The sequence below is a fragment of the Helianthus annuus genome, chromosome 14, assembly GCF_002127325.2.
Source record: "Helianthus annuus cultivar XRQ/B chromosome 14, HanXRQr2.0-SUNRISE, whole genome shotgun sequence".
Lineage (NCBI taxonomy): Eukaryota > Viridiplantae > Streptophyta > Magnoliopsida > Asterales > Asteraceae > Helianthus > Helianthus annuus.
This window is the reverse complement of record NC_035446.2, coordinates 120028757-120052162: the sequence shown is the minus strand read 5'-3', so window position 1 is coordinate 120052162 and position 23406 is coordinate 120028757. Positions and strand designations below refer to the sequence as shown.

The following is a 23406-nucleotide window of genomic DNA, read 5'->3' as shown; positions in this document are numbered from 1 at the left end:
CTCGGTTTCTTCGAAGTGGCGAAAATTGAACTCGGCCATTAATCGGTTTTGCGAGGAGTATAACAAATTATATACAAGTGACCGTCGTAGCGGGTGGAACGACGAGGATGTGTTCAAAATGGCATTGGAAAAGTATAAGCAAAATCATGGTTCCAACTTTCCTCACGTTCGCGCGTGGATGGTTGTAAAAGACGACCCAAAATGGGCGCCCATTCCTAACGAGGTGGCGATGGCGAAACGCCAAAAAACATCGGAAATGGGTAGTTTAAGCGCCGGTGGATCGGACGCGAGGTGTCACATTAACTTAAATGATGACGCCGACTATGACGAAGACGAGTATAACGTACGTGAACCCGAGCGTCCACCGGGCCGAGACAAAACAAAGAAGGAGCGGGCCAAGGGAAAAGAAAAGGAAAAGGTGGACCCGAACATGGTGGAGTTTATGGAACACCTAAAAATGTACAACGACATCTCGGCCCAAAAGACGAAGGCGAAGGAGCGGGCCGTCGAAGAAAAAAGTCGTGCATCGGACGAAAAGTTAAAAGAGAAGGTCCGATTGTCGAATGAGAAAATCCGAATCTCCGATGAAAAAATTCGGCTTAAGGAATGGGAAATAATGACGATGAATGTCGAGGACGAACCCGAGCCGAAACGTTCGATGTTGAAAAAATTACAACACGACATCATGAAAAAACATCAAATTATTTAACTTTATGTGGGTTTAATATTAATGAAAATAGTTTATTAGTATATTTGTTAAATGTTAAAAAAAAATAGAATACTAAAAAAATTAAAAAAAAACATAAAAAGTGGTGGAGGACTATGACTAGGATCATCCTACCATGCCTTCTAGTTTTGGAGGATGGACCATCTTAGAGAGGAATGTGACGTGGCGCCTACGTGGCGGATCATCCTCCAAGGATGGTCCATCACCATACCATGTAGTCTTACTTCTATCCTAGAGGATAGAGAGGCTGTTTTTAGTGAGACACCCGACTCCAAAAAAACAAAACCAAGACATAAGCTTCTGGAAAAACATATATAAGCAAACAACTACTAAAAAAATAGAAAAAAAATAATAAAATAAACACATAAGTTTTATAGGTGAAAACTTATAAAAAACTAGTTTATGCATAAAATATATTATATAAAATATATAAAATATTATTTATAAAAAGGACCGAACTTTTGGGCTTTAGGCTCTATTGGGTTTTTGGGGCTTCATTAGCCCGGCCTTGTATGGGTCAGATCGGATATGACCGATGAACATTTTTCTTTGAGTAAATTACAAGTTTTATCCTTTATGTTTGTCTCAAATTTCAGGCGTTGTCCTTTACCTTTAAAATTGATGACTTTTGTACTTAATGTATGAAAATGTTGCACGTTATGTCCTTTAGGGCAAACCCAGTTAGAATTTTTTGTTAAATTATGTCACATGCATTGCACGCGAGGGTAGAACAGTCATTTCCTCTCCCCACTTGTGTTTCCCCCTCTTAAAACCCTGATAACACCCCCATTTCATCACAAAAGTGAGAAAGGGAAAAAACTAAATTGGCTTTTTTGTTTTTCCACTACAAATCGTTCAATCATTTCCTAGATGTTGTTTATTATTCACACTTACTTTCCTTTGTAACATTTCTATCTAGTTTCAACATTGCTTACACGATTTCGGGTTTGAACCATAATAACAGATGTGCAAAGTGTTGGATCTAAAAGAGATGATATACCTATAGATTGGACCCCTAGGGTTGGTGACAACGGAATATGTTGAGTTTTGGAGGATGAGGTTGCCGGAATTGGTGAGATCCGCGATTGTGACGCTGGGCCGGCGGTGTTGGACTGCCAGACGACGGCGCCTGAGGAGTGAGGAGCCGTTGGTTAACTGGAGGTTTCCGGAGTTAGTGAAGGTGATTGTGGCAGTGGAGTCAATGGCGCCGAAGTCGTTGCCGGCTTTCCAGAGTTGAATTCCGTTGTAGGTGAAGGCGGCGAAAGTGGCGCCGGAGTTGGAGATGAATCTGAAGGAGAAGGTGTTGTTAGAGGACGTCCAGGTGGAGGTAGGGTTTGAGGCGGTGAGGGACTGGCTGGGGCGGATGATGGCGGTGACGGTGGTGGTGGTGAGGAGGAGGAGGATGGTGGAGAGGAGAAAGAGGTGGTGGTGGATGGTGGTGGTCATTTTAGGGCTTTAAGGGTGAATTTGGTGAGCATTTCAGATGAATTTGGAAGAGATTGATGGATGGTGAAGAACAGATGGGTGGGGGATTAAACTGAGAATTCCTGTTATTAGAGTGGGAAAGAAAGGAGTTTTAGATGAGAGAGAGTGTGTTTAGTAATGTATATATTTTTTTTTAATTTTTAAGTTTGGTACAAAATAGTCCCTGAGTAGTTTTTTTTTTTTTTTTTTTTGACAAAATAGCCCCTGGAAAGGTGTCATGACAAAAATGCTCTCATGTGCAAGGTACATACCATACTTAACCAAGAAATCTAACTGAGTTTAGCCTAAAGGACATAACGTGCAGGATTTTGAAACGTTAAGGACAAAACTCGTTAAATTAAAGGTAAAGGACAACGTCTGTAATTTGATACAAACATAAAGGACAAAACTTGTAATTTACTCTTTTTCTTATATGTAGGTTATTTTAAAATTTGTAGTGTTAATTGATCTATAAAAACTTTTGGACCTCACATATTTTTGAAACTGAGAACGGGCCTCTTAGTCCAATACTCCAATATAAAAGCCTTCCAGAGTATATTTCAGACCCAAGTACCCAATCTCATAATCTCATGTTTATATTGCAGTCCAAATCATATGTGAAACCCAAATACCCAATTGAGTGTTGGATTTTCACTTGAAAATCACATACGGAACTTCTAAGAGGAAATCACAAACAGGACAAATGTAACTTGAATGAAGTTTATTTTTGCATATTTTATTATTTTATGTGTGCCCCATAAGTAAAAATCATGGGTCAGCCACCGGTAATAACATTAGTGTTACACAACTTATCTATAATCTCAAGAACATGTTTTTTCTGCCGTAAGAACCTAGGTCATTTAAACAAGTATATTATTATATAAACAAAAATATATATCATACATATTTTAAATAAAATACTATAGTGTACTCCAAACTTTGATTATTACAACTTACCCTAGAATAGTTATATATCAACTAAAACATATTCAATAATTAAAATAACTATATAAATTTAAACAAAGACCCTAAAAGTAAGAACCTTAATTATAAACTCAATAAATTCTGAAATTTAGAAGGAATATGTTGCTTGAAAACAGATTTGAATATATGATGGATGATGAATTAATTTTCGACTAATAGAGACCCAAGGGACTCACCACTTAGGCAACCAGCAACCCTACCACAAGTCCACAACTCACAAGGGCTTTCGTCATTCAATATTTAGTGAAACTATTTCGACTCTTGGCTTTAGTGTACACACATGTCAAGTCTAAAGAATCTATGTGTGTGACGTAATTATAAACCTACATCAAAATCATTAAAATCAGCATTCTAGCGCATTGTTCCTTTCGATCATGTAAACTTTGTGCGTTATTTATTTTCTCCTAGTTTTATTTATGTTGTTGTTTGTGTGCATTTAGGGATGGCAATGGGTCGGGTTCAGGTCGTATAACAACCCTCTTAAAATAATTCGGACACCCCTATACGCCCTAAAATATACCCTGTATACGAAAACCGGTCCCAAAATACCTTTATATAATTAAAAATAAAATAAAAACAATAAAATGAGTCTGTCGCGGGGCGTGACAGACTACCCTTGAGCTTACGCGGGCCGCGAACGCCTGGACACCAGGCCTCCTCCGGAGTTGCCACGTGTCCTCACTCGTGTTGAGTCTACCCCATGACCGGGCAAAGCTAGGCCCTACATACCCTATGTTGCGGGCCGCGAAGACCCTTACGGTCTCTTTCGCGGGGCGCGAGGAACCCTTGTTCCAGTCCTATAAATGAGATCGATCAGCAGTTCATTTTCGTCGCTCAAATTTCGTGATTCTCTCTCAATTTCTGTAGTGTAGACATAATACTCGGGCATTATACCCACTAATATAGCTAAGTTCTGCCTCGTTGTAAGTATTTTAACCCCCGGTTACGTATTAGATACGCTGCCCGATTGATCTAGCGCTTCGTAACGGCTGTTGAGGCTCTGCCCGACGTAGTCGTTGGAGTTCTGTCTCGGGGAGGGTATAACTAATGTAAAATTGGGTTATTATACTAACGCGTGTGCATTATTTAAAATTTATAGATTATAACTAGGAAGCCACATGAAATTACTTAAGATAGCAATGTGAGTAATCCTCCTTTTTGCAAACTGTTTTACAAAGCCTCAATGTTTTAAATTATATTTCACGGTGATTGAGTATTTGTAATTTCTACAATTATCATCGGTATGTTGGGGTTTTGTATACAAAATTTGTTACTACACTGTGAGTAGTAACATGACCACAAGTCGGGTTGACAGTAACGTGGGTGGTAATTAAAGTAAAAATATAAACAAATGTAATTGCGAGATCGCCCTCAATGCTGTAAACTGATTTACCTGTCTTGATTAATTTGGGATTCACTCACCAGTATTTCTCACTGACAAAATGTTTTTAAACGTGTTTCAGGTAACAAAATGTGAAAGCCAATTAGAAGCCAGCTGGACAGCACTGAAGGCTTGGAAAAGTGGCTATAAAAGTTACCTAAATAAAGAAGATGTTTTTTTTAATAAAATAGGGTTTATCCCTATAAAATGTTTGTAATGAAAACTTGGGAATTTCCCATGTGTTTAATATTATAAAAATGTGGTATTTTACTCTGATAAAATATTTCCTAACTACAGTCCTGATGTAAATTCCGCTGCCAAATTGATAAACATCAATACCACCATCTCTGAATAGGCTGCGACCGCCCGCCTCCCGAGGCAGGGGTCGAGGGTTGCGACAGGTCGGGTATTGGTAATCCCATACCCATACCCGGTTGTAAAATCGTGTCCCATACCCAGCCCAATACTCGTCGGGTATTTGTTGGGTAATTACCCATCGGGTATCGTGTATACCCGTTAGTTTGTTAAAAGATATACATTTGTGATTTCAAAATACATTTCTTTACTATTATAATTATTATATAATTTTATTTATACAACAACTATTATAAATAAAAAATATACATTACATACATAGGAGTTTTATCATAAATTAATAATAACTTTAATATATTTATACACTTACATGTATATACTTCACAACATACAAAATATATATACTATTATCAAATACATGTACTAAAAAAATTTACATTTCTCATTACGAACGTACTAAAATAAATCACTAATAGACATAGGTTAATAAAAAATAAAAAATATAAATTAAATATATTAGGGTATATAGTTCGGGTAAACGGGTATGTGGTTTCGGGTAATCAGGTCGGGTATCACCTAATCCCATACCCGACCCATACCCGCAAAAAAATTTAAAACTAATCTCATACCCGACCCAATACCCGTCGGATATCGGGTATATCCGTCCCATTTGTGTCGGGTTTCGGATATACTCATTAGGCTCGGGTATTTTTGCCATTCCTATGTGCATTTGAGTGTCTACTTTTAACTCTTAAGGAGTGTTCGTTTCTTAACAGTTGGGTGACAAAATTATTTAGGGAGTGACTAAACTAACCCCATGTGAGAGAGACATCGAGAGGGGATCAAGTTTGTGAGAGTAGCACCCAATCATATATAGTATTATATACCTTTGTAGCTCCATTTCTAAATTCTAAAAGGAGGCGGTTGTGCATTACTTTGCATCAGAAACACTCATATTTTCTATTGAAAATTGACATTGTACCCTTTGACGTCCCAGTAATTATATTTTTTTTAAAATGTTATATCAAAGATTATAAATTTAATCCTTTAAATTCTGTAATTATTACATCAACATTTAACCGTTGCCTTCATATGCATTGAACATGATGAAACTTGCATTATTATTGTTGTTACAAAAATACGAATCTAGTCCAGATTCCTCCATCATTATGTTGAACCTTTTTCATCACCATCATCATATTCATATGCTTTTTAATGAACCACTAACAGCCACCACCACCTTATATCGTCCAACACCACCATTTATCACCCAACACACCATATGTCACTCACAAAAAACTAAAAACACATATTATTATTATATATATCAATTCACAACGTATGTTTGCGTCAGGGATTTTTCCGACTTTTCGCTTTTGCCACTGAAGTTTGTCTTCTTTCATTTCGACCCTCAGCAGACAAAACAACAAACAACTCTCAATCTCTTTTCTTCCTGATCTCTGCGACCATTGCTGCTCTCACTGATCTTTGCAAGGTGTATGTGCCGTTGTCTTCCAGCGTCACCATCAACGTGACCACCACCGTCTTCCGCCTCTTTCCCACTTCCGCCGTCATGCGCAGCCGCTCCAAACCCTCTCCTTCAACCCCCGAAGACTCAACCCCTGAAGACCCACCCACCACCGACTCACCGGACACTAGGAGCTTCGAAGACCGTCTCTGACAAGTCCGTACGGAGACGAGGATGAAAGCGTATGCGATTCTAGGGTTTCTCCTCCTCTCAGCCTTCACCGGCGACGTATCGGCTAATTCATAAATGTCGGTACAATAGTACTTTATTAGAGTGTTAGAAGGATGCCACCGGTCTTTCTCCGCGTTTACAACTTTGGTCCCTTAACAGAAAGCACATGTACAAAGCAAGAGCTGTTGGTAGAGATGACCGACGCAAACTAGCGGCGGCGGTAATGGTTGTCTCCGACGATGGCAGTGGCTGTGAGATCTTCAGCGGCTTTGACACTGATGGAGACGGAAAAAGGAAGACAGTTTTGACCCATGTTTGTAACTAACCGCTTTCACTCGAAGTGCACGACCACCAAGCTTCCGGCGGTGACCATGATGGCCAACCACCACCGCTGGAGACGGAAAAAAGGAAGGTGGCTAGGCGGTTGTACTGTGGAGACGGTACGCAATCAGAAAAAAAAGGCTTTTTTCGAGATAAGATAGAATCGGGAAACCCTTGTGTAACACCTCGAAATTTTGTGTCCAATAATGTATTGACACGTGTCTTAAGTTTACGCGTGGCATTTAATATTAAATAAAGGACTAAAGTTGACAAACCTTGAAAGTATGTAAATTCGAGGGTTATAAATGTCAAACAAGGGTAAGTATACTGTATAGTAACCCTAAACGATGCTCGTACCTTCAAACGAATAAATCATGGATCGTACGGAAGCGAAACGCGGAAGAAAGTGAGAGATTACAAGCTACCGGAGGTTAACTGTGTCAACATGTTTAATTATACCTCTGAGTGACCCTTTGACGTACCCGAGGCTTTGTAACAGTAAAATACGCTCACTAGAATGTACTATATAAGTTCCGCGAAGTTCCGTTTTAAAACGAGAAAGTTATGATCAAATTCGTATGAGAGGGGTTAAAAGCGTCAACAATGAAAGTTAAGGCTTTCCAAATAATTAACAAACTAACAGGGGACTTAATAATGCGGGTAAATAACACGAGGCCCTTAGTTGAAAATAATCGAGGGTCAAATCGCAAAGTTACCCCTTCAAACCCGAAAGGTCAGGTTATTAATTACCAAAGATTTCGTTATTAATTACCAAGATTTAGGCAATGATTATAAAAGATTCAAAAATCCAGAAATTTAGACCTAACGCGGGCCGCGTAAAGGTCATGAGTAAGTTAATGCGGGCCGCGAGCCTTCTGCCATCACGCGTTCTGTTATGAGAACTCAGGCGACCCGCGTACAAGTCTGCCTGATCTTCCATGCGGGCCGCGTGAACCACCCAGATGCAGAAACTTTGGACAGACCTGTTGTTTGAAGTTGTGAACGATCAAAAGTGCAATAAGTGAAGCATGGGTGCCCCCTACTTGCCTCCTAGCATCAAGGTCCACCTGCTGAACATCCATACTCACTTGTAGCCTGAGTTGTAATGATCTAGAGGCCAATCTTTCACTATAAATAGGCCTACATTGTGCATAAGTTCACCACACCTCAAAACACATCTTCTGATCATTTCTGAAGCTCACAAGCTTTCTTCTAACAATCCTAAGTCGTGCACAAGTCTCTGTAAGTATGTCAAACCTTCTATGGCTTTGTTTTTGCTTAGTTTAGCCTAAAAGTCAATCCGTCGTAACTAACGATTGACTTTGCGATAAATCACGAATGGTCCAGTGAATTTTCGAATCAAAAGTAGTTATGTGTTGGTATTTATGTGGGTAATAAACCCCCAAAAGGGTTCCCCCTGATCACCACTCTAACTAGTTCAAATGTCGAGTCAAACGTATACTTAAAAAGTCAACAGAAAGCCATTTTTGCGATTCTTGCATAATCTGTAATATAGATGATATGAAACCTGTTTGAACACTTATAAAACATGATATTAAGTATATAAACTTGTCTAAGCTCGTTTGATTCGGCCATTTGCTATATTGACCCGGTTCGGAGCCGAATGTCGCAAAAGTTTGACTTTTGCTTTGACTTTAGTTCTGACCCGTTTTAGTGCAATGTAGATATGCTTTAGGACTCTCTTAGGACCAGGTCACGTGATGGTATCACCCTCTGTGACCGGTTCGTTGTTTATCCGAGTCTTTTACGCATTTCCGTTAATTGCTTAAAAGTTGACGGTAACGCCCTTTTCAAAATAAAACGAGTATTTCGGACACGTGAAGGGACCATAACCTTGCTTACTAAATTCTAAGCATGTCCCTAAAGTTTTACGCCAATCCGAGGTCTAGAATAGGAGTTATGCTAAATAGCGCAATTAAAAAAAACTTTTGTAATAAACGGCGCGATTAGCATAACGCCTACCTAAACCAAGATTTCGTCACCAAACCTTTTACTCAATGTAGTAAAATAATATTTTGGGATTCTTAAAGATTTTTAATTAATTTTAACCTGCTCATAACCTGCGGTTATGGCTACGGTTCGGTAAATAACGAATATGCCCTTTTCGGCCAAAACTTGAGTTCTACAAGGTCTTTTGACCCGATTCCAGTTGCTACTGATTTTAAATAATAAATAAAGTATTTTGAACTTTATAAACTGAACGGGAAACTCAAATTTCCTGTAGAACTCTAAAACCCTTTTAAAAGTCCTTAAAATGACCGGAAAACCCCTACGGGGCGTATAATAAACTTAAACTCGTTACGGGCATCACGGAAGGTATCTTACTGATACCACAACCTCTTTAAGGCATATTGACTTAGGAAACAAGTGTAGGACTCTTACGGTTACCCGTTGCGCCTATTGCGCGCACGGTTCGGCTTATGTAACTAGTTTACATAAATTAGCCGATACGGGTCAAACCATATTATTTTGACCCCAAAATCCAGAGTGTGAATATTAAACCCATATAAAACAAGTCTTCGAACTTGTTGGGTCAGAATCACATTCCATTCTCGGTTCTCGCCTTTCACGCGATTAAATCGTATCTATCCTTTGAAACTGACCGGTCTAGGCTACGGCTAATATAAAGACCCGTTAGGATTCTAATAGGTTATTTTAAAACCTTCGTTCCAGAATAGGAGCCCCAGTAAAAGATATCTGTGATTTAATCAATTAAGGACAATACTTGCAAAGGTAAATACTTTTAACTTATTTTCCGTATTACGGGCTTGGGTTACGGTATATATAAAATACCGCTTGATCGAGCATCAAATCTTCCATCGTTTGGTGGTTAATTGAATAATTTGATCGGCTCGTTTAAACAGTCTTGTTACTTAAAAGCCTTTGGGGGGTTAATGACCATGTCCCGGATATCCTAGGCATCATTTTACGAAATGGCCACGACCTCGACATCCGGGTGTAGGCGTACACCCGGCATTATGTCTATATTAATAAAAGACGTAACCGTTGGTTTACCCACCTCGGTTTTACGCAATGTGGTGTGTCTATTGATCTTTAACCCGGACTAGATCCGGGCTACTGAACGCAAAAAGGAACATGTAATTCGTTCATAAGATTATAATATTAAATAATTCTCCCAAGTTATAAAAGAGTTTGTGCCTTGTGCATTCAAATCAATTTTATTAAACATTTTACAAAAGTGTCGGTTGAATGTATTTACCAGTGTAAACTGACGTATTTTCCCAAAAAGATTAAGTGCAGGTACTAAACGTAATCGGCTGGCTATAGCTCCTTAGCATCCTAAAGAGTCTCGCAAGCTTTTGATGCCTTGTCTGTTGAACAACACTTTTTATTATTTTGATCCCCCTGTGGATACCATTCGACTATTTGTGATACATTCGATATTACAATCAATGGTTGAATTATATTTATCTTTATGCTTCCGCTGTACATTCATATAATTGTGTGGTTTGACTATATTGTTGCCAACTACGTCACGGTAATCCCCCACCGGGCCCACCGGTGAGACACGTGGAAATCGGGGTGTGACACCTTGCATGTGATGTGTGAGTTTAGTTGGTACACGGTGGAGGTTAGATGGTGGTGGCTACTACGTTCTGAAAAAGGAAGCTGGGAAAGAGAGAAGAAAGTAACTGTTTTCGGTTGTCTTCCTCGGCGACGGCGACGGCGTCTCAACCCGCTGCCACCACTCCGCAGTCAGAAAAAAACGCCACTCATTACCTCCGGAGAATACGATCCTTCTAGAGAGAGAAGGAGACAGTAAGGTTAATTTTTTTTAAAAAAAAGTAAGGTTAAAGCTTTGAAGTGTTTTTCACGTGATCTCTGACAAAACCAGCTTGCAAATTGCAGCTATTATTTTGGGAGAAAGAAAAAATAAAAGTAATAATTGTAAATTAAACACACATATTTTAAATCGTTAGTAGATAAATTTGAAACTTAAAACCTAAACTAGAAGCGCACCCTGCCGCGATGCGGCTGGGGCTTGAAGATGTGTTGCGAAACCAAGTCAATGTAGCGGTGTTAAAATATATTAACAGATCCTTTTTTTCGGCAAGTTATATTAGGGTGATCTATAAAGTATATTTACTAAGCACAATCATTAAGATAGTAAATCCGCTTTGAGTACATATTATTGCACCATAAACCATCGTTGTCCATTTACCCTTGACCATACCCATACGTTCGAGAATCAAGGTTTGTATACGTTTTGTTTCTAAACATGTGTATGTGGTTGTCGGCTCCCATGCAACTTCACAGATTTTAGATATATGTAACTATGTTAAATGTTTTTTTGATGGTAGACCACAACCACCAAAATCATCACAACAATAGCCACCACAACATCGCATTCGTCAACACCACAACCGTAAAAAATAAAACCACCACCAACCATATATAAAGATTTTTTGTTACTCATATAGGCACACCTAGAGCCGTATTTAAAAGCCCAAATCCAACGGCCAATCTTTGACTACGGCCACACAAAGCATCTGCTTTTGAATGATCAAATTACGTGATTTCTTCCATCTTTTCATAAAAGCCATTCAAAATTGAATTTATTTCTTTTCCTTAAGGATGGTTCTTATCAGCAGTAAGAAATGCATGAATGCTCCCCTTCACTTCCACCCAACCACACCCAAGATCAACTATAACCCCTTTTTCTCTCATAGTCATTTTCAACTTTGCAACTTCATCCCATTTACCATTATCAGCATAAAAATTACACAAAAGTGTATAATACCCGGCATTTATCCATTCATATTGATCAATCTGATTTTATAGGCATTTCTCTAATAAACACGTAAGCTTCTTCCCATGCACGCAAAAGTAAATCAACTACACAAGCATAATGCTTGAGGTCAGGGACAATACCATAATCTTCTGTTATACCCTTTACCTAAAAAAAGTCTTCTGTCATAATCTTGTTATAGTCATTAAAATAGTAAATTATATAAACGTCAAAGTAAAAATTGCACATTTGTCCCAACGGGTATTTTTAAGAAATTAACGGGCATACCCGATACCCGCGGGTATGCCCAATAACTGACGGGTAATTACCCGACAAATACCCGACGGGTAACGGGCCGGGTATGGGCCAAAGAATTACAACCGGGTACGGACTTGGGATTACCAATACCCGGCCCAAGCCCCGCCCATTACCATTCCTAAAAAGCATGGCCATTCCTAAAAAGCATGAAGCCCTTCTAAAGTGGTACAACAAATGAAACACATGGTACAAGTGGCTCATTGCCATTCCTAAGAAGCATGAAGCCCTTCTAAAGTGGTACAACAAATGAAACACATGGTACAAGTTCTATTGCATAAAAATGTTGCAAATTAGAGTATAACAAATGAAACACATGGTACAAGTGGCCCATTGCCATTCCTAAAAAGCATGAATCCCTTCTAAAGTGGTACAATAAATGAAACACATGGTACAAGTTCTATTGCATAAAAATGTTGCAAATTAGAGTATATATAAATAGTGACTCATCAATGCATGTAGTAGTGTATAACAAAATGAAAAACCTATAGAAAAAATAAAAATGCATGTAGTAATGTGTAACAAAATAAAAAAACCCTAGAAAAAAATAAATGAGGTTAGTGAGGTATCAACATGTGACGTTTATATCACATCTTTCACGATTTGATGTGTATAGACCTATATTTAATAAACTTAAATATATCATTACTTTTTTTCATATACTATATATATAATATAGAGTCTAAGACCACCCCTAGTGGTTTAGAAAAATAATGCCCTCATTATGGGACATTATCCGACATGTGTCATCCCAGTCAATATGGAGCGTTATTGTAAAAGTGGCGTAGTGAGAATAATGTCTGATAATGCCCTTTCCAATCATTAAACAAAAAAAAAGCAAACTATTTTCTCATTGATGGGTCAAACTCAGTCAAACCTTCCCTTTTCCAATTTAGGCGTTTTAATTATAATGTCCAAGCAATTTTTTTTCAAAAATAATGCCCCATAATGCCCTATATAATGGAGGAGTGGACGTTCTTTTTTTAAATAATGCCCCCATAATGCCCCACTACACATGATCTAAGTAATTTTATTTCTTTCTGATAAATTGTATTCGTTAATTTGTTTTAATGAATTACATACGTAGTTGTGTTTAACTTTTTTCATCTAATGCCGTAAGGAACCAAAACGATATCAACTGCATTATCCGCCGCGAAGCGCGGGAAAATTAACTAGTTTATATCAATATATATTAAAACAAATCACCTAAACCAAAGATCCAAATCATCACAAATTACATCATTTCAAGCACATGTTCAATCTGATAACAAACACAAAATAAAGGTAAATTTACCAAAATGCCCCTCAAGCAAGTGTTGCTATTTAACGGCTGAATATTAACAATATCTAACTGAAGGATAAAGTACACAACACACCCGTATAATTATAATAAATAGGGAAAATGACCGGAATAAATATTCACAAAACCAATTTTAGCAAAATAAACATCTGAATCATCCAAAGTTAGAAAATACACAAAAATCTATTCATTTTAAAACGTGACACTTGTCCCAAGCGTCTAAAAAATCGACTCCTATATCATGATGATCCACCCTAAGATCCAATAGGAAAGAGGCATGTGTTTAAAGAGTCTTATAAATTCTATATTTGTTGATGCATATGAATTTAGACTCTACAATTCAATCAGATGAAGCTTATATGAATGAACTGAAGCGGCTAGGTTCAGTTGTACTTGAATTAACCTTCACCGAAATCGTACCGTCGACCGCCCACTGTGGGTCGCGGTCTATAAATCTCTATCTCTCGTTCAAATTGATAGAAAACCTAATGTGTGTGTGCAAATATGGTCATGATTAAAAAAATGTAGTTAAATTATTTAAATTGGTTTCTTTTTAAGTTGGTAAATAATGTCATTTATTTTGTTTTAATATGATAATATTTGTTTTTATTAACTTTATTATCTATAAAAACTAGTATTTAGTATGAACGCGCATTGCGGCGTGTTAATTAGCAAAATTCTAACCGAAATGTAAAACATTATCATATAAAAAATAACTAAGTCGAACCAGTGATGGGTTTGAATTAATAATATTAAAAAGTGTAATTATCCCAAAATTTCAAAAACCTAAATTTAGTGGTTTCTTAAAATATTTGCTATATATGTGTTATTCATTACAATAATAAATGTGAAATAATTTGGAATATCATTAATGTTTTGATTTATGAGTATTTGATATATTTATTTAACAATTTGTGTGCTTGTGGTTTAGTTATTTAAAATATGTTGGGATAATATATATGTTGTGTGTGTATATATATATATATAATGAATTAATAATAAATAATTAAACTTTTATATAATAAAGTAAATTACATCGTTGGTCTTTGTGGTTTGATTTTATATGGATAAAGAGTAAAATGGTAATTTTACACATATTTAACAGAAAAAGTTAAGCACATTAGTGTTTTGGACTAGGGGTGTAAACAAAAACAAACCACTGGAACTGCCAGTGCAAAAAAAAGTCTAAGTACTATGGTCATAATTTGGATCAAGCCACACGGACCATTTATGTAATTTAGTCTTTATAAATTTTGAGTTTTGTTAAGAAAAAATATGAGTTTGAACCTCTAGTTGTATTTTAGGGAGAAGAGAACTTTATTATAATTTGTGACCAAGTTTAAGTTTCATCACTGATTGAGTTATGGGAAAAACTTGAATACCACTTCCATGGAGGGTTTAGATTTTTTTTTGAAATGTATCGGTTTCCCGACCACCATAAGAATTGGTCACCTAAAATATATAAAAGACCTGGAAAGTTAAACACACAAAAACGTCTACTAATTATAATTAATAGTTAATTTTCAAATGTAGAATCATAAATCATAGGCATTGACTAGAAGGTACCCTAAGGCTACATGGTGTGGTATAAAGCCCTTTACGCCACCTCACCGTCACGTCACACAGGGCGCTTTAAAGCCCCTTCCTTTAACTTGCATGCAATGGTTTAAAGCCCCCATCATCATTACCTAATTATTTTTTTATTTATATATTTTATTTTTTTAAATTATATGCCAATTTTATAACTAGAAAATAAAAAAAAACATAATTTCATTAAATTAAAATTAAAATTACAAAGTCCTAAAAAATGCAAAGTTAAAAAATAAAGTACTAGAAAATAAAAACTAAAATATATTTCGCTCGAATTTGTGGCTTACGAGCCTCCAAAATGACTCAGTCCTCCTCGATAACGGTCTTCTTGCTCGTCGTTGGGATTGTTTGGTGCACTTTGCCAAAACTGATGGTTCGGATCCCACACGTTTTGTTTGTTGGGAAACATTGTGTGATTATGAAAAAAAAGTATAGAGATTTGGTATAAAGAGTAAAGGAAGAAGAGATGAAAATTATAGAAAAGGGTAGGTATTTATAGGTAAATTATAAATTTTAAAATTATTTTTTTTTAAAAGTTACCGTTCATATAACGGTCATATTGACCAAACACACATCGATCCCCTCAAAAATGCTCATTAGCGTGCTGGCGATGACTCCATAGCGCCCCCCGTTTAAATCCCGCGGTGTAGTCCATAGCGTTCCGGGACACTAAAATCGCTGAGGGGGCAGGGTAGCGTTAAGCCACGCCCTCTGGCCTAATAGATGATTGGGGCAAACTTCATAACCCTAGACAGTTTTAGAAAGAACCTCCCTCGTAGCTTCCATCATTTGTAAAAATACGACTGCAACATTTATTTAAGGACACATTTTGTTAATTTTACTTATCGTTTCATTATCTTATTTTCATTCATAGTATATATTAGGGGTGAGCATAAAATCATATAACAAGGATTGATGACGGGGGTAGCCCAAGATTAAATAAAGTGACTAGATATGCAAATGCTTAAATGGTTAAAAGGGTTCACTGGTTGAAAAGCTGTAAGATGGGAAAAGCGAGGAGTAAACAGTAATCAATCACATCCTGAGCTTGCTTCACCAACCCTCGGCCGCAAAAGCAGAGCAGGTCTGCACAATACACGTTATTACCCAGGGGTCAAAAGCCTTCAACCCCAAAAGGGGAAACCCTCCACTGCAAGCAGGATTACTAGTCTTGTACATGCCACTTTGGGAGATGTCTTCCCTTATAAAAAGACATCTCATTTACTCCAAAAGACATTCGGATCAGTTGAGATTCTCTCATCTCTGGTCACTCGTGGAGTACTTGCTCACGTCCAAGTCACTCCTTATCACATCCACCACACACATTCTGTTTGCTCTCACTTCTGGATTCGAGTACGCCTCGGAGAAAGAACCTTCAGCAAACAACAATTACAAACTAGTAAACCTCCTTCCACGTCTTGCAAACGTGGGGGGACCCCGCGACCTGCGTTAGGCAAGGTTGAACCCTTCAACCTTTTTGCCTAATCAACTCAGCTACTATCTTTGGTCTCGTGTTTGTTGCGTCAACAAGTTCGCGCTGTAACGCCCTGCTTTTTCATACTTTCCATAATTAGAAAGCTCGCCTTGTAATGCTATTTTTGGAAATCTTGTATTATTGTAGTCGTCTTTTCTTTGTAAAATCCGAGACTTGGATCATAAATAAAATTCGTATTTCTTTAAATTCACCATCTACATATTCATACATGTTCATACGTTCGAATTCATTGTACATCGAATCCTTATTTGTAATTCATACTTATACTTATTCACGATGCATGTCCATGCTTGTCCTTATATTGTTGATACCTAAAAACCCCTAATAATATGCTTATTTATACAACGGTTAATCATCTAATATGTGACATATACTTGTCACTTACAAACATGTTACATACTTGTACATTACACTTTTTACCTAGTTAAATCATGTTTTATTTCATATTTCACCTTGTTACAAGTTAGGGGAAACATTGTTGCATATTATTACACAACTTAATTAACAAAATTACTCATTATAATGTTTTAAAAAATAAAAAAAATAAAGAAATATGGCAGCCCCAATTCAGCAAAATTCAGCCCCATATAGTTGGGTTTTGTGGGCTAGTTTCAAGGTGTAACCCCTTCTAAACACTTCCAAAGCCCAACCCATTGAAACCCTAATCCTTCCCCCTATAAATACCACTTATACCCAGCCTCCCTACCACTTTTGCAACACTAAAAACTCTCAAAACATCCTCCAAACCATAGCTGAAAGCAAAGGTTCGAGCAGATTGACACCCCTTCACGAAAATGAGCATAACTCACTCAATTCTTATCCGATTCACTTGATTCTTTTTCCTACTTGCTTAGATAATCATGGGGTTCGATTCCTAGATTTCTCCTTGGAGAAATCAGACCTGGAAATGCCCCGAAATAGTCCATAAACTTTCTGTTTGATTTTTATGTTCTTCAAAACTTGTTTAAACCTATGCAACTTGTGTCTAACACATCTCATGCCTATGTCCTAATGCTTACAACTTATCCCATGGTTGGTTAAGCTTAAAAACAAGGTTGAGACATTTGAAATCAGAGGATTAAACCTCATAAACTTGGTGTTTTGTCTAGGGTTTCAACCCACAAATCATGTCAAACATAGTCTTTGATACATGAGTGATTATGGAACAACTTGGGTTGTCCAAACATACAATCCTCACATGATTTGATGATTTCTATTAGTTAGTTTACTTTACATACATGTAAAGACCTTAGTTCATGACCCTCCTTGGTTGTTTTTACATCAAGTGTAGTGGTGAACATCAAAGGGGTACCTAAATGGAAGCCTTGTCTTCCTACCCCATCCATGACACCCATGACTCAACTTGAGGTACCTAAATGAAGATGTAATCTTCTACCTCTTACTTGAATACTTGAACATTTGGACTTAATAATATGTGTATAATATACGACCTACATACTATCTATGTACACTCGAATCTTTGATGTTGAAATCATATTCATTTGTCAAAGTAGTAGGTTATCATCTAAGGACCTAAACCTTGTTATGATTCTTATGGGTGTTAAACTCATAAAATCATTATAACCCATGAGGTTACCAAGTGTTATACAAGTGTTATGTGTGAAGATGAATATTTTGATATAATATTTTCATGTCACTTTCATTCCAAATCTCGACTCTAAACATGCTTGAACTTAAACCCTTACGCATTCAACCTTCCAACCTCGGCAGCTTTGTCACATTGGATAATCGGAAAACATATGCAAACTTTGTGAGTATACTCGTATTCCCCTTTTACTTTTATCACTTTTGGGGTGTAACATGTTTTATCTATCAACAAACTTACACATGAACATTTTGCTTAAACACATGAACATTCCTATAACATGCTTGTATACGTGATGGCTTGATACTTTAAACTTGGGTGATTCTTATGTGTTGAACTTATCATTAACTTCGTACGAGCCAAACCGTGACATATGTAGCGCTATAGGATTAACGACCCGCCCTTTATCATCGGTTATGTCATGAGCATATTGCGTTTTCTTGGTTTGATATGTTAGACACATGCCATGTTTAAATGTTTATCTTGAATCACATGCTTGCTATGAGGAATTGTTCAAGACTTATCTTTTGCTATGTACGTATCAAACTTGTATACTCGCCTTTGCATTTGCATTGAATTATTTTAAACATGTTACAGGTTGATGAGGAAGATGCTAAGAAAAGAAGTAGCGTTGATGCCTAGATACACATATAGACGTTAGGGTTTAATATGTTGTATCAATTTTGTTATGTTATCATGTTATTTTTGTTAAACTTGTTGTATTTGAATTTCTTGTATTGTTGTCAATTGAAAGTTATGAAATGAAATGGGAATTATTTAATTATCGTCACAAATAGTGTTATGATGTCTCGAGCAATCTTCACACTTCGTCTCATCCCGATGTTTCCGCCATTGGGTGGGGTGTGACAGATTGGTATCAGAGCCATAACTATAGGGAATTAGGAAAAGTAGGAATGCTTTAACCTAGTCTATAGTTCTAGAGCCTTATTCGTACGTTTTACTAAAAACTACTTGCATGCTATCTTATTTGCTTTTATTTATTCTCTTGATCTTGTAAGCATATGTGTCACTTATGCGTTAACACTTAACATGCTATACTTATTTTTATTATGTGTTAATACTTGTTTCATCGTCTTATCCTTTATGTGTGTTCTTGACATACTTTTTATGCATTAATATTCGTTTCATCATTTCACTTTTATTGTGATATTCTTGACATGTTATACTTGTTTGTTTAATCTTTAATATACACTTTTCCTCACGCGTTTTACTCGACTATTCTAAATCCGACAACACACATATTGCACAAACGAGACGAGTCCACCAAAATAGGCGTGAAACCCACAATTTGGTGAATGACTCTCAATCCTTCTACCTTTCTTTTTACACGGAATTCACCACCAAGTTAGGAGTGAAATCCTCACCTTGATGGAGAAATTCGAATTTCAAATTCTAGTGGACCCTCGTCATAGTGTTGAAATTAAATTTTGACCCGACGAGTATCAACCACACTTAGGATACGAAATCGTCAATAGAGGGGTGAAACCCGCACCTTGCCGACTAGTTCCACTCCTTGATTTTTTTCATAAATCCCGCCAAGTCTCGAAATTTCGATTGATTTGGGACATGTAGTAACCGGAAGGGTAAATACCGTTAACCGACTTGTCGGCGAGAGTATTTTACCTATTAGGCCAAAGCATGCTCCTCAAATTCAAAAGACTTTTCGACCACTTTGGTTAGTCAAAGTTCCGTTTGGAACACTCCAAACTTTGGTCAAACATGTGTTTCTATTATTTATTTATACGATGCAATCTTTCAAACTCGAGTTTACTTTCGATTTCTCTTTTCACACACACAACATATTGAACCTTTTCCATACATTTATACGTATGCATGATTTCATATAATTTAAATTCGTTTTCCTTGTAACGACAAGTGGATTATCATCGAGATGGGAGTGACTTCCTTACCTTGACGATTAGCTCCACTCCCTTTTCCTTAAAACGACCTCACCAACGAGTTAGGGGTGATTCCCTTACTTAGGTGACCGTTACCAAAACTTCTCTTTCGAAATATCTTATTATGCAAACTCGATCATACTTTATACCCAAATTGTTTAATGTTATTTAAAAATACCCACTCATACAGATTTCGAAATACATTGTTTTATCAAACGTACTTTTTATTCTACAATCTATTTTCACTCAACTCATATACGCGAAATTCATAATCATGTCTTAAAACGTTTTATTGCTCGAACTTCAAAACGTTACGAAATGCTACCTATCAATTTAATCGGTTCAATGAAACTCTTGCCCATGAACTTCATATTCGACTTAATCACTAAAACACGCCCACCTTCTACTTTTAATCAAAATCCAACCAACCTTTCCCGAATACTTATAAGATCTTATAGAAGTTATTTGATTGTTTTACCAAATACCCTTTCCAACACCAACAAATCAATTGTTATTTTATTTTTATTTCTAAGTCCTTTTGCTAAATTTCCCTTCTAAAGATCCTAGTTTTCACAAGGACCTCCTAAATTCATAATTTCTTATTTGATGAAACGAACTTACTTTTTAACGAAAACCTTTTTCCTACACCAATTTACAAAACACGCGGGCAAGAAGTCTTCATGGGAACCGACAATCTTTGACTTACATGAAATTTTTTTTTAACAAAAGTAGCATTTCAATCATTACAAAAATACATTATGCTTAACCAATTAGTACTTTATATCCTCTTACATACACAACTATATTCTACCCTTTCAACCAAGGTCAACCTAATTTTGATTCGATAAACTCAATGTTTCATTTAAACAACTATACATGCATATCATCGTACACATTTTGGTCGATACCTTGCGATAACATCATTTATATCATTCGTATTTACATACTCGACCTTTTGAATGTTTTATACACTTAGATCCGTGGTGTCCCAACAAACACTATTTACGCAATATTTATTTTTCACACCTACACCTATGTTCATACGTCTTATGCTTGTACTTATACGCATACTACTTATACGTTTTACGCTTCTACTTGTACACATACTACTTACACGTTTTATGTTTATGCTCATACATACATGCGTATTCATACTTAAACTTATGCTCATACTTTCATCCTTACTCATGATTCATACATTCGTACCTATACGCGAGCGCAACCCGAGGGATTCGCTTGCGTGGGTCCCACACATACTTAAACATGGACTTGCTTATATACTACATTCTTGTACGTACACATTCTAATTTTTTTTATGTATACCCCGATTCATACACAACTAGTACAAGCTATGCGGATCATGCGACGATCAAAATAATCACGGGTGCACACGGGATTATAGTGATAGGCGTATGAGAACCATAGAGTGTGCTACTGCGTATGGTAATACACGGAACGTAACATGACACCGAAGACGAAACGGACATAACATGGTCAAAACATGGTGGATACGCCGCTGGTACTTCCTATATATAAGTGTTTTCACCATGTTACCAAACTTTCGTAAAACGTGCCATGAGAAATTCAGTGTTTTACAGACCTTTTGGACCTAATACAAGCTTTAAACAACTCACAAACGCATCATATCCGATTATCCATGCCGAGACTTCATCTTTAACACGCTACTTTCGTCTATCTAATACTTATATCATTCATATACTTGCATTCATTTAGTGTCAATTATTCACCCCATACTCCTATTATTCTCCATTATCCTTTCTTTCATATGAACTCCGTTCACATTCAAACTTATTTAAACTCCTTTGCCTATGCGCACGCATACCCGTTTTACCTATGCTTAAACGCCTCAACCCATTTTAGTCAAACAAATTCCTATCCTGTCGTTCTTCAAAATTTCGTACTTTTCTAAACGTTTCAAAACTCCCAAGTCTCGATTCTTTTAGCCAAAATGCTTTTTCTCCAAGGTCTTCCTCTTGAATAAATTTCGGGACGAAATTTCCTAAAGGAGGGGAGACTGTAACGCCCTGCTTTTTCATACTTTCCATAATTAGAAAGCTCGCCTTGTAATGCTATTTTTGGAAATCTTTTATTATTGTAGTCGTCTTTTCGTTGTAAAATCCAAGACTTGGATCATAAATAAAATTCGTATTTCTTTAAATTCACCATCTACATATTCATACATGTTCATACGTTCGAATTCATTGTACATCGAATCCTTATTTGTAATTCATACTTATACTTATTCACGATGCATGTCCATGCTTGTCCTTATATTGTTGATACCTAAAAACCCCTAATAATATGCTTATTTATACAACGGTTAATCATCTAATATGTGACATATACTTGTCACTTACAAACATGTTACATACTTGTACATTACACTTTTTACCTAGTTAAATCATGTTTTATTTCATATTTCACCTTGTTACAAGTTAGGGGAAACATTGTTGCATATTATTACACAACTTAATTAACAAAATTACTCATTATAATGTTTTAAAAAATAAAAAAAAATAAAGAAATATGGCAGCCCCAATTCAGCAAAATTCAGCCCCATATAGTTGGGTTTTGTGGGCTAGTTTCAAGGTGTAACCCCTTCTAAACACTTCCAAAGCCCAACCCATTGAAACCCTAATCCTTCCCCCTATAAATACCACTTATAACCAGCCTCCCTACCACTTTTGCAACACTAAAAACTCTCAAAACATCCTCCAAACCATAGCTGAAAGCAAAGGTTCGAGCAGATTGACACCCCTTCACGAAAATGTGCATAACTCACTCAATTCTTATCCGATTCACTTGATTCTTTTTCCTACTTGCTTGGATAATCATGGGGTTCGATTCCTAGTCTTCTCCTTGGAGAAATCAGACCTGGAAATGCCCCGAAATAGTCCATAAACTTTCTTTTTGATTTTTATGTTCTTCAAAACTTGTTTAAACCTATGCAACTTGTGTCTAACACATCTCATGCCTATGTCCTAATGCTTACAACTTATCCCATGGTTGGTTAAGCTTAAAAACAAGGTTGAGACATTTGAAATCAGAGGATTAAACCTCATAAACTTGGTGTTTTGTCTAGGGTTTCAACCCACAAATCATGTCAAACATAGTCTTTGATACATGAGTGATTATGGAACAACTTGGGTTGTCCAAACATACAATCCTCACATGATTTGATGATTTCTATTAGTTAGTTTACTTTACATACATGTAAAGACCTTAGTTCATGACCCTCCTTGGTTGTTTTTACATCAAGTGTAGTGGTGAACTTCAAAGGGGTACCTAAATGGAAGCCTTGTCTTCCTACCCCATCCATGACACCCATGACTCAACTTGAGGTACCTAAATGAAGATGTAATCTTCTACCTCTTACTTGAATACTTGAACATTTGGACTTAATAATATGTGTATAATATACGACCTACATACTATCTATGTACACTCGAATCTTTGATGTTGAAATCATATTCATTTGTCAAAGTAGTAGGTTATCAT

General features: G+C 36.7%; 1 long non-coding RNA gene across 1 annotated transcript; it reads right to left on the bottom strand.

Moving 5' to 3' along the window:
* Nucleotides 1-6273: 6273 nt before the first annotated feature.
* Nucleotides 6274-10692, bottom strand: LOC118486394. The gene is made up of 2 exons (XR_004878785.1): nt 10465-10692; nt 6274-7064 (listed from the first exon to the last, which is right to left on the bottom strand). It is a non-coding gene; the product is annotated as an uncharacterized LOC118486394 (long non-coding RNA).
* Nucleotides 10693-23406: the final 12714 nt, after the last annotated feature.